A 9858-nucleotide genomic window follows, 5' to 3' on the forward strand; every position below is an offset into this window, starting at 1 on the left:
GTTATATTTAAAAATATTTTATTATTATTATTGCGGTAATCAAATTAATAAATGTTGTAGTTAAAAAAATAAATAAATATATATATATATATATATATATATATATATATATATATATATATATTTTGACAGAGACGATTATGGGGTATTTATATTCATCTTGGTTTGAAAGCCGAAAATTTGATTACATTGAAGACTTCTGTGTTCTGATGCATCTTTTTGCTAAGAATGAGAATGTTGTTAAAACTTGAAGACTTCTTCCTTGATAAGGATTCAAATTTTTCAATTTCAGAGATATTCCCCCACTTGAAGATACAAACAAATTTGTTTAGAAGCAGGCAGTAAAACATGACAGTAACCAGCTTATGGGATGGGTTCCCATGATTCTTCTTCGTCTTTTATTTTGACCCCGACAGAGAGAAGGGCTACTTTGTTGGCTTCCATGTCCGCATGTTTATTATGAGTTCTCAACAGGCCTTTGATTCTGGATATCAGTCTAGCTAGATTAAGATCCAGCGCTGGGGAGTTGGAAATCATTGCATTTATAATGACCTGAGAGTCGCCTATAACAATAGCTTCACTTATGTTTAGTTCTTTGAGGATCTTTAGGCCTTGGAAGAGGGCCAAAGCCTCAGCTTGAATGCTGGATGCATGGCCAAGTCCCCAAGCAAAGGAATGAATTTTTTTCCCAAGTGGATTTACAACAACACCTCTTGCTCCTATTGTGCTCGGATTGCCCTTTGTTGCTCCATTAAAGAAGAGAGAGTGTCTTGAATGTGATTTGAGCCAGTCGTGGAAGTCAGTTTCAGGTCTCCTTATTTCTCAGTCTTTAAGAGGGGGGGCGATTCTGACTGTTGGTTGAAATTGTAGATCTAGGAACGATCCCCAGTAAATATCTTGTTGGCTGAGGTTGGAGTCATATTTTATATCTGTCAAGCACTCCTTTATGTGACATTTAATTTGATTTCTAAGACCTTGTGATTCTAGTTAGTATTTCTGAAAATTCTTCTATTCCGTTCTAACCATATCTGCCAACAAATAATCTTTGGAAGGATAGCCCATGCAGCTTTGATTACCTGATTTTTGGGGCGCTGACCAGGATATCTGCTTGCCCAATTTGAGAAAAGATCAACAATGGAACTAGGCAGAAGAAGGTTGGAATCCAAGCTGTAAATAAAGGAGAACCAGATCTGCTTAGAAAAATTGCACTCAAGCATTAAATGGGTTGTTGTTTCTGCGTTTTCTGTGCACAGCGAGCATCTAGAGGGACCATGGAAGCCTTTCCTCTGCAAAATGTCATATGTTATAATTTTGCCATGGCAAAGGAGCCAAGCAAAGAAATCGACCTTGGGCCAAGAAGGAACATGCCAGACTCCTTGCCAAGGTGCTGGGTCATGGGGGACGTGAGGCCTCTCGATCAGCTTGGAGTAACCTATAGAGACAGCATATCCACTTTCCTTCAGCCCCCAGCCTTTCGTGTCTCTTTTCTTCATGTGCGTGGGAGCCAAGCCGTGAAGGAGATCAAGCAGCGAGGTCCATTCATTGATCAACTAAGCCGGTATCTCAATTCTTTTCCAGCCTGCCCATATAGAGTCGCTCCAATGGGAAATGTCCCACAACGTGCTCAACCCCTCTTTGTCCATCCAGCATCGCAATTCTCTAATGGAGGCTCTATCTTTAATTGGATCTTTATTCATAATTCTATCAATCCATATAGTGAATTTTTTCCCATTTCCTAGGATCCAGTAGGAGTGCTCTTTGATTAAGTAAGCAGCTTTGGCATACAGTTTGAGGAAAGACGAATTGGGCAAATGGATCACATTGTCTAAGCAGCGTGAATGTGGGCCTCTGAAATACTTTTTCCAGAGAGCCAATTGGGCCCAGCTAGGCTTGGGCGCAATGATCCTCCAGATAATCTTGGCTGCCATAGCCACATTCTGCTGACAAAGATTTTTGAAATTCAATCCACCCTCCCGCAGTGTTTTGGAGATGGTTTCCCAGTGCATAAGGGGAATCTTTTTTTCATTCTGTTTTCCGCCCTTCCAAAAGAACCTGCGCATGAATTCTTCCATCTTTTTTAATATGGATGCTAGAGCGAGAAGCCCAGTAAATTGGAATAGAGGGAGGCTGGAGAGCACGGATTTTATTAGGACAGCTTTGCCAGCAGCGTTGAGCTAGGAATAGCCCCAGGCTTGGATTTTGGACTTGAATTTTTCAAGCCAAGGAAGCCTGTGTTTGCTTGAATGTCTCTTATGAAAAATAGGAAGGCCCAAATATTTGAACGAGGTCCAAGAAGAGGAGGCTACATAGCCCAAACATCTAGAAATAGCAGAGAGCAATCTGGGCGTGGTATTTCAGCTGAAGATGTGACATTTATTCTTATTTACAATGCTGCCTGAGACCTCACCAAATTTATCCAACGCAGCTTTAAATTTAGAGGCAGAGGAAAGAGAGGCGTTGCCTAAAAGAAGAATATCATCCGCAAATAAGGCATGTTGTATGTTTTTAATCCCTCTTGCAATACACAACCCATTAATTTCTTGATCTTGCATCCTTTTATCTAGCAGGAAGCTGAGGACAGAGGCTTGGATGACAAATAATAGAGGGGAAAGAGGACACCCCTGCCTAAGTCCTTGTTACACTAAAAAATGTCACCATGACTATTTACAGTTGGTATGGCTCTATCAACAGCCATGCTATCCTCCTGGGCAAGTCTTATGCCTCTGCTCTCCATGTCAAAACTCCAAAAAGAGAGAAAGTCTTTGTAAATGTGTTTATCTCTGGGTACGTAGATTCTCTCGGCCTTACCTGCGTATACGCACCTAATGTTCACAAAAACTGCATACTTGTACGCTCTGTATGTAAAGGGGTAGGTGCGTACCCCTGTAAAGGTCAAAAGGCGCAAGTTTCACTCCAAAAAAGTTACTTGTGGTCATTTCTAGAGGCTTCTAGAAGTATGTTTGACGTGTATGAAGCGCCTCCAGATGGGTCATGTACCCCTACCAAAGAGGAACTTATCCCATCAATAAGGGAGCTATCCCATCCAAAGAGGAGCTTATCCCATTGATGGTGGACCTGAATAACTTCCTCTAGAGCACTATAAATACAGGCATGGGCCAAAGGGAGGAGAGGTTGAAAGCTAAACATTTCTAAGGGTAGATGCTGCTGGAATTAGGACTCCCATTTAGAAGCTTGTGAGGAGAGATTGTCATCTTTGCTTGTTCTATTTGTAAGTGGGTGAGTTTTGTCAAAGTAAAGGAGAACTCTTGATGGACCCTGGGAGGGACTTGCACAACACCAAGGCTTAGGTTGTAATTGTTCCTTTTGTTTCCTATTAATGCAAATGAGTCCATTCTTCTCAATAACTTGTTATTTATGAGTTGTTTCATGTACTCCCTGGTCTATGTGTTAAATATGTTTTATTTTATGAGATTATCAAGTGCTATTTAATCGTTTGATTGTTAGTGAATGCAGGTTTCGAAGTGAAGGAGGATCTCATCCGGATCAGCGAGGCTGGACTGCTACAACGGCGTTGGACTACAGGTAGGATCTAAACACTTGATTTCTTGTATGGTAAATGCATGTTTAGAGAAGGATTGCTCTTGTTTATCTTGTTTGTCACTAGAGAGTCTTAGGCTCCTAGGGAGGTTGGTTGTGTCCGCACTATCGACTCTTTCCACCTGACAAAATGGCGACTCCACTGGGGACTCCATTGATGTGAAAGTTTTTTCCTTTGTATGCAACTTTGATCTGAGAAAAGTCATTTATTTTCTGGTTTTTGGCTCTATGACTTTGTATTTGGGTGGGTTAGCTTAGGGTTAGATTGAATTTAGTTTTTCTTGGCTTTTTCAGTAGTACGCACCCTCTGAGTATTGCACAGTGCGTACCTGTACGCACTGTTGCTGTGTGCACAGAGCGGGCCCGCACCTGTCTTAACAGGTTGCCTGCGTACCCTGCTAAAAATTAAGAAATTTCCATTTTTTACAATTTTCCTCTTAGATTTTGCTTTTTCTTAGTTTTTACTGCCCAGATCCACTAGTCTCTTGTCAAAGATCTTCACCTGAACTTGTTTCAATAGCATTGAGTGTTTTAGTGGATTTCATAGAAGTTTAAGCCCTAGGGTTTGATTTTTGAGTAGGTCCTGTAGTGACTTTGGCGGTAGAAGTTGTCAAGCCTTAGATCTCTCTGGTTTTGTCAGCCTTCTTAGAAGTCGGACCTGTCATAAAGTCTACCTGTGAGAGCAACTTACCTTTGAGTTGTCTCTTGGGCAAATTTCGAAGTGCTTGTTGATTGAGTATTGAATTCCATTTTACAAAAAGAACAAAAAGATTTGAGTTTTGTTTTGACTGGTCTTTTGATTCTGCATTAGCTGGTCCTTGGCTTGATTGTGGTCAAGTAAAACAACCTAGAATCATCCTTGTAGGCTTTTGCCTCGTTAGGTTTGCTTAGAGTAAATTTATTTTTTGATTTGCTTGTGAGTCAATTTTTCATAGATTTTATAGCTTTTGAGATTGATTTTCGTTAAAATAGATTTATATGCTTTATTAAATAAGAGAAAATACAAAAACATCTCCTTTGAAAAGTTTTGTTTCAAGTAGCTTTGAGGGATTTTGAAAGAAAAACAATTTTTCGTGCACGTAAGGAGTGGCCATGTTTGTATGCTTGGAAAGATAAAGAGAATTGTTTCTTTGATTGTCTTTACTAAGAAAGTTGTTTTTTATAAAATTTGCATTTTCCAACTCTCTTAATTAGGAGTTTCATTGAAATAGAAAAGTAGCGTAAGTCATCTTAGGTGCATCTTTGTAGTAGTTTGAGTCGAGTCTACACACCATTAGTTTCATTTCCGCTACCTTTTGTCTTTAAGAAAAACCATAAAATTAACGCTTAAAGTAAAATCAACTTAGTAATTTTATTTACTAGGGCTCTGAAACACCAATTTAGATCAGGCTAGTGTCTTGGAGTAGGAGAGTAATTAACTCTCCAAGACAACAAAATCAAACAAGTAGATGATCTTATGATAGAATAATTCCAATTGTCTCATTTGTACTCTGGGAAAGCTCCTCTTAAAGGAGAAGCACGAGCTCGTGTCCGAACCAGTGAGGGGATCAATCCTCCCTCGTTGGGAACGATGCCAGACACGCACGTATTATAAACGGTAAACCTCGGATTAACCATTGTCGAGGAGCCAGGGGTCACTTGTCGGTAAACCTTGGATTATTGTCAAGGAACCGGCAAGGGGATTGAGCTTGATACTCTGCCCTTGCGTGCTGTCGGAGTGTAGACTGTTCCCCCAGGTGCATTTGTTGTGGTTGGTAACCTTAGTGACCATTATCTTTAGGATTCTACCGAGGTGACGGTGGAGGGAAGATCCCACTGTACCTGGAGCAGGCGTCAGCTAGACTCACTTGGATTTTCCGGGGGATTCACTTCACTCGAGACGGTTAAAGTGGAGGAACTTGTGCCGGTCTATTCATTAACCAGGTTGCCGGGGTAACTATTCCACCCGCCACTTCTGTACTGAATCCGGCGATGTTGGGTTTCATCTCCAACTAGCGTTTTCGGTCTGGAAGGCCACTGTTTGTGCTTTGTTTGACGCCCTAGATTCTTTAGGCGCGTGATTCAAATTTGTTTGGTTCTTTAGCGACTTTAGGTGGTTTGATTTGAGATTTTACTTTGTTTTCGTGTGTAGTAGTTAAATTTTTTTAGCTGTGGCGGAATTACCGAGACAGTCCCGGAGACTTCGGGGCAAGTCACCTGAGATTGTTACCGGAACTGATTTGTTGAGGAAACTCCGTAGATCACGGGGTGGATCTCCTGAAAACGTCTCGGGTCAGTACGAAGGATTGAAGGTCCTTGTAACTCCTCCTAGTGGCAGTAAAGTAGGTTCACCTGAAGAAGGAGAATCTTCCCTGGTAGTCCATCCAGATTACCAAAGTCTAGAGACAGGTTATAATCCCGAAGCTGTTACAGTTTCTGAGCTTGCTGGTAGTTTTTCATCTACTAGTGATACAGGCGAAGAACCTGAAATATCTGAACCTGTTACTCCAACTTCTAGTGTTCTAGATTCCCCAAGAGTAGAACGAGTTATCACCGAAAATCTTCCTACTGGTCTGATCGCTATTGAAGAACTTGCTCCAGAGGAAGAAGTAGGCGTCTCTAACCTTGAAGATCAACTTACTATTGAGCTCAGGGAGCGTGAATCTATCTTTTACAGTCCTCCTAGAAGTACTACTTGGTACCTTTCGTTAACCAATTATTTAGACAACTCAGGGATAGGTTTTTCTACACCTCATACTCCTTTTCCACCTGGAGGTATTTATACTCATGTAAATATGTCTGGTCAGTCGTCCGTGTTTACTCAAACTCTTGAATCTTTCTTACACGGCGGTCCTTCTGTTCCCACCGGGTATCAATCACTTTCTGGTACCTTTGCGGGGGAATCTCCTCAACCCATTGATCATGGGTTATTAGCTGGAAACAATGGTAATATACCGTTGGGTGTAGGAGACATTTACATGATGTCAGGTTCAGTTCCCGTTTCTCAAACTCAAGGTGGCCAATTACCGCCTGGGGGGCAGCCTCAATTAACCCCTGGGGGGCAACCTCAAGGTCAGTATGTACCTATGGTGTAATACATGCCTCAAGGTCAACCCCAGCCTCAATATGTACCCCAGGGTGAACCTCAGTATCAATATTTACCTCAAGGGTATCAACCCCAAGGGTATTAACCCCAAGGGTATCAACCTCAAGGGTATCAATCTCAAGGTCAAGGTCAACCCCAGTATCCGTATTTACCTCAAGGTTATCAACCTCAAGGTCAATACTCGAGTCAAGGTTATCAACCACCTCAAGGTCAGTCATATGTTCCAGGTATGGGAACTGTACCTTTCAGTTATCAATCCTATCCTCAATCCGGTTATGGATCTCAGTATTCTCAACCTGTTACGGGTCAATTCCCCGGAATGATGGTGTGGGATCCATCACAAGGTCAACAGGTGTTGCAGCCAAGTATACAGTTGGTACCTCAAGCTGGACAACCCGTAGTTTCTAGTCCACCCCAGCAACCGCAACCTGTCCAGTCAAACGTTCAAACTTCTGTAACTTCGGTAGTTACTCAGCCGCCAATTGCACCTAGTACTCCATCTCAAACGGCTGCTGCAACTACCGCTACATCTGCCGCACTTCCTTCTGGAGTATCGACAGCTCCAGTTTCTACTGTCTCTGCAACCACTCCTCAGACATCTTTACTGTTATCTGGATCTACGATTCAAACCACGGTCCAGATGCCTATAGGTCAGCCTGGTATAAATACGGTTGTCACTACTCAACCTCAATTTGTTCATCAACTGTACCAGGGACAGTACCAACATGGGAAAGCTGTCCAACAACCGGTTTACCAGTATCAACCGTATCCTGGGTACACTTATCAACAACCCCAGTACGGTCCGGTTAATCCTGGTTTTCCAGGAGTATATAATATCCCTAATGCGATTCCTATTCCTAGTTATCCTGGATATCCTCCTCCTGGGACTGGTCTTGTGACCTAGAGTTTTAGAGATCCTAACCGGAAATTACCGTTTATCGCAACTTTGGATTTACCAGACTTGACGCGCCTAACGAACGATCCAATTCAATATCTTTCGTTCTGGCCGCCAATGCCAAATAAGTTTCCCAGCGATATACCCAAGTTCGAAGGTAAGTCTGGAGAGGATCCGTCCAATCATGTGATGACTTACCACCTCTGGTGTGCTTCAAATTCTATCTCGGATGATTCGATCCGCTTACATCTTTTCCAGCGTACACTCATTGGTCTTGCGGCCAAGTGGTACATTGAGTTACCACGGGCCTCTTTTTACAATTTCAGCCAGTTAGCTACCTCGTTCTTAACTCACTTTCAGTTGCCGGTCAGATACGATAACGGCACGGAGTTATTAACTTCACTAAAACAATCGATGTCCACGTATATTTCTGATCACATTCATGAGTGGAGACGTCGAAGAAGGTTAGTGAAAGTTTTTATTTCGGACCAAATCTTAGCTGAATGGTTTGTTAAATCATTATTACCAAAGATTACTTAAGATGTAGCTAAGGCCGGAGTAGTTACTGAGGAGCAAGTCATTGCTCAGGCGCAGTACTTTGACTTAGTTTATACTCAGTCAGGTACGTTACACGAGAAGATTCCAGATCTTCCAAAATCGAATCAAATCGTTGCTGCTCCTTCGGGATCTCATGCCGCTGATGGTATGATTGGCATCGTGAACACAAAGAGCAAGAAGAAATCTTCCAAGACTTCTACTACTCCTATAATCACCTTGCCTGATTCCCCGACAGGAGAGTCTTCTCCTGAACTTTCCGCCGATATTCACGTTGTAGAGTCATCTATGGCCAAATCAAAAAATGGTGGAAAGAAGAAAGGAAAGAAGAAGGCTAAAGCAGACAAAGCTCCGAAGGAGAAAACGGAAAAGTCGGAAACCAATGACGAAAAGCGCAAACCTCGATATCCTTGTCTTATTTGTGAAGAGGATCATTTTACAAGAGATTTCCCTCATCGGACCGAGGTTGTGAAAATAGTCAAAGGTTCTCCCACTCCTATTGTGTTAAAAGATCCATTTCCAAAGCAGGAGAGTAAGATGATAGGTTCTTCCTCGACTGCCAGTGAAGAACCCATTTTGATGATGTCTCATGTGAGGATTGCGACTTGGTCGCAAAATTATGGTAGTAAGAATCCTGTTGATGGTAAGGAAGCAGAATCTTCTCATTCTAATCCATCAACCTCAGCTCCTGGTTCCGATCCACTACAGATCGAAAAACCTAACCCGGACTTAGTAATCAAACCGCCCACCAAGGGTGTACTTCGAAGGTCTGCTTTCAATCCACATGCGAGAGCGGCCCAAAATTACAACATTGTTGAGGACTTAGCTGTTTCACCCTCAGCAATGTCGGCTTTAGAAGTGCTGCAATCATGCCCAACACAACGAAAATTACTTTTGTCGGCTATCGGAGTTGTTGATGTTCAGGACCCGAATCTGATAAGCTTCGATCTAGAAAATAGTACACCGCATCTACCCCATCAAATGGCTTTCCAAATTCCAGTGATAGCAAAAAACAGGCCTATTCATCGGACTGTGATTGATGAGGGAGCTTCTACGTGTATTATGTCGATTCAATGTTGGAGATCGCTTGGTTCTCCTTCGCTGAACCAATCCCTGACCATCCTTAAGGCCTTTGATGGCCGTGGGTTCCGTCCGTTTGGTATTCTACAGGAATTGCCTATAGGGGTAGAAGGTAAAACCGTTAGTCTGGATGTGGAGGTGGTTGATGCCCCTCTAGACTACAACCTTCTTTTGGGTCCAAGTTGGTCATATGCTATGACATCGGTCGTTTCATCGGTCTTCAGAGTAATAAAGTTTCCACATAACGGTAAGATCATGACCATTGATCAGCTGACATACTTTTCATCCGACCCAGCCTCTTCAGAGAGTATCCAGCATGTCGGTAAGACGAAAATCCCTTATAGGGACGTTGGCGTAGGTTTAGTTAAAGATTCTGGTTTACTGGGAACTTTTCCTTTCCCTCCAATCAACGCAGACCCTTCATTTGCATCAATTCATATGATTACATCAGACACCATTATTTACGATGATCCTTGGATTTTCCCATCTGAATCTGAGATAGACTCATTCGGTGATGCTATACCTTTGAGTCCATATGAAATTGCTTATGAAGCCGTCATGTCTTTTACCGACTCGCGTTCAACCCAAATCGACCAAATGAATGTGGTCAGTGAAGAATCACTTTTCACATCAACCTTAGAACGGATAGCGTTTCCTGAAGTCGTGTCATCTGACGAGCAACTTC

Source organism: Pinus tabuliformis, chromosome 1_1 (assembly GCF_031772625.1).
Source record: "Pinus tabuliformis cultivar Carrire ecotype Pingquan chromosome 1_1, CPIR1, whole genome shotgun sequence".
In the NCBI taxonomy this organism is placed as follows: Eukaryota; Viridiplantae; Streptophyta; class Pinopsida; order Pinales; family Pinaceae; genus Pinus; species Pinus tabuliformis.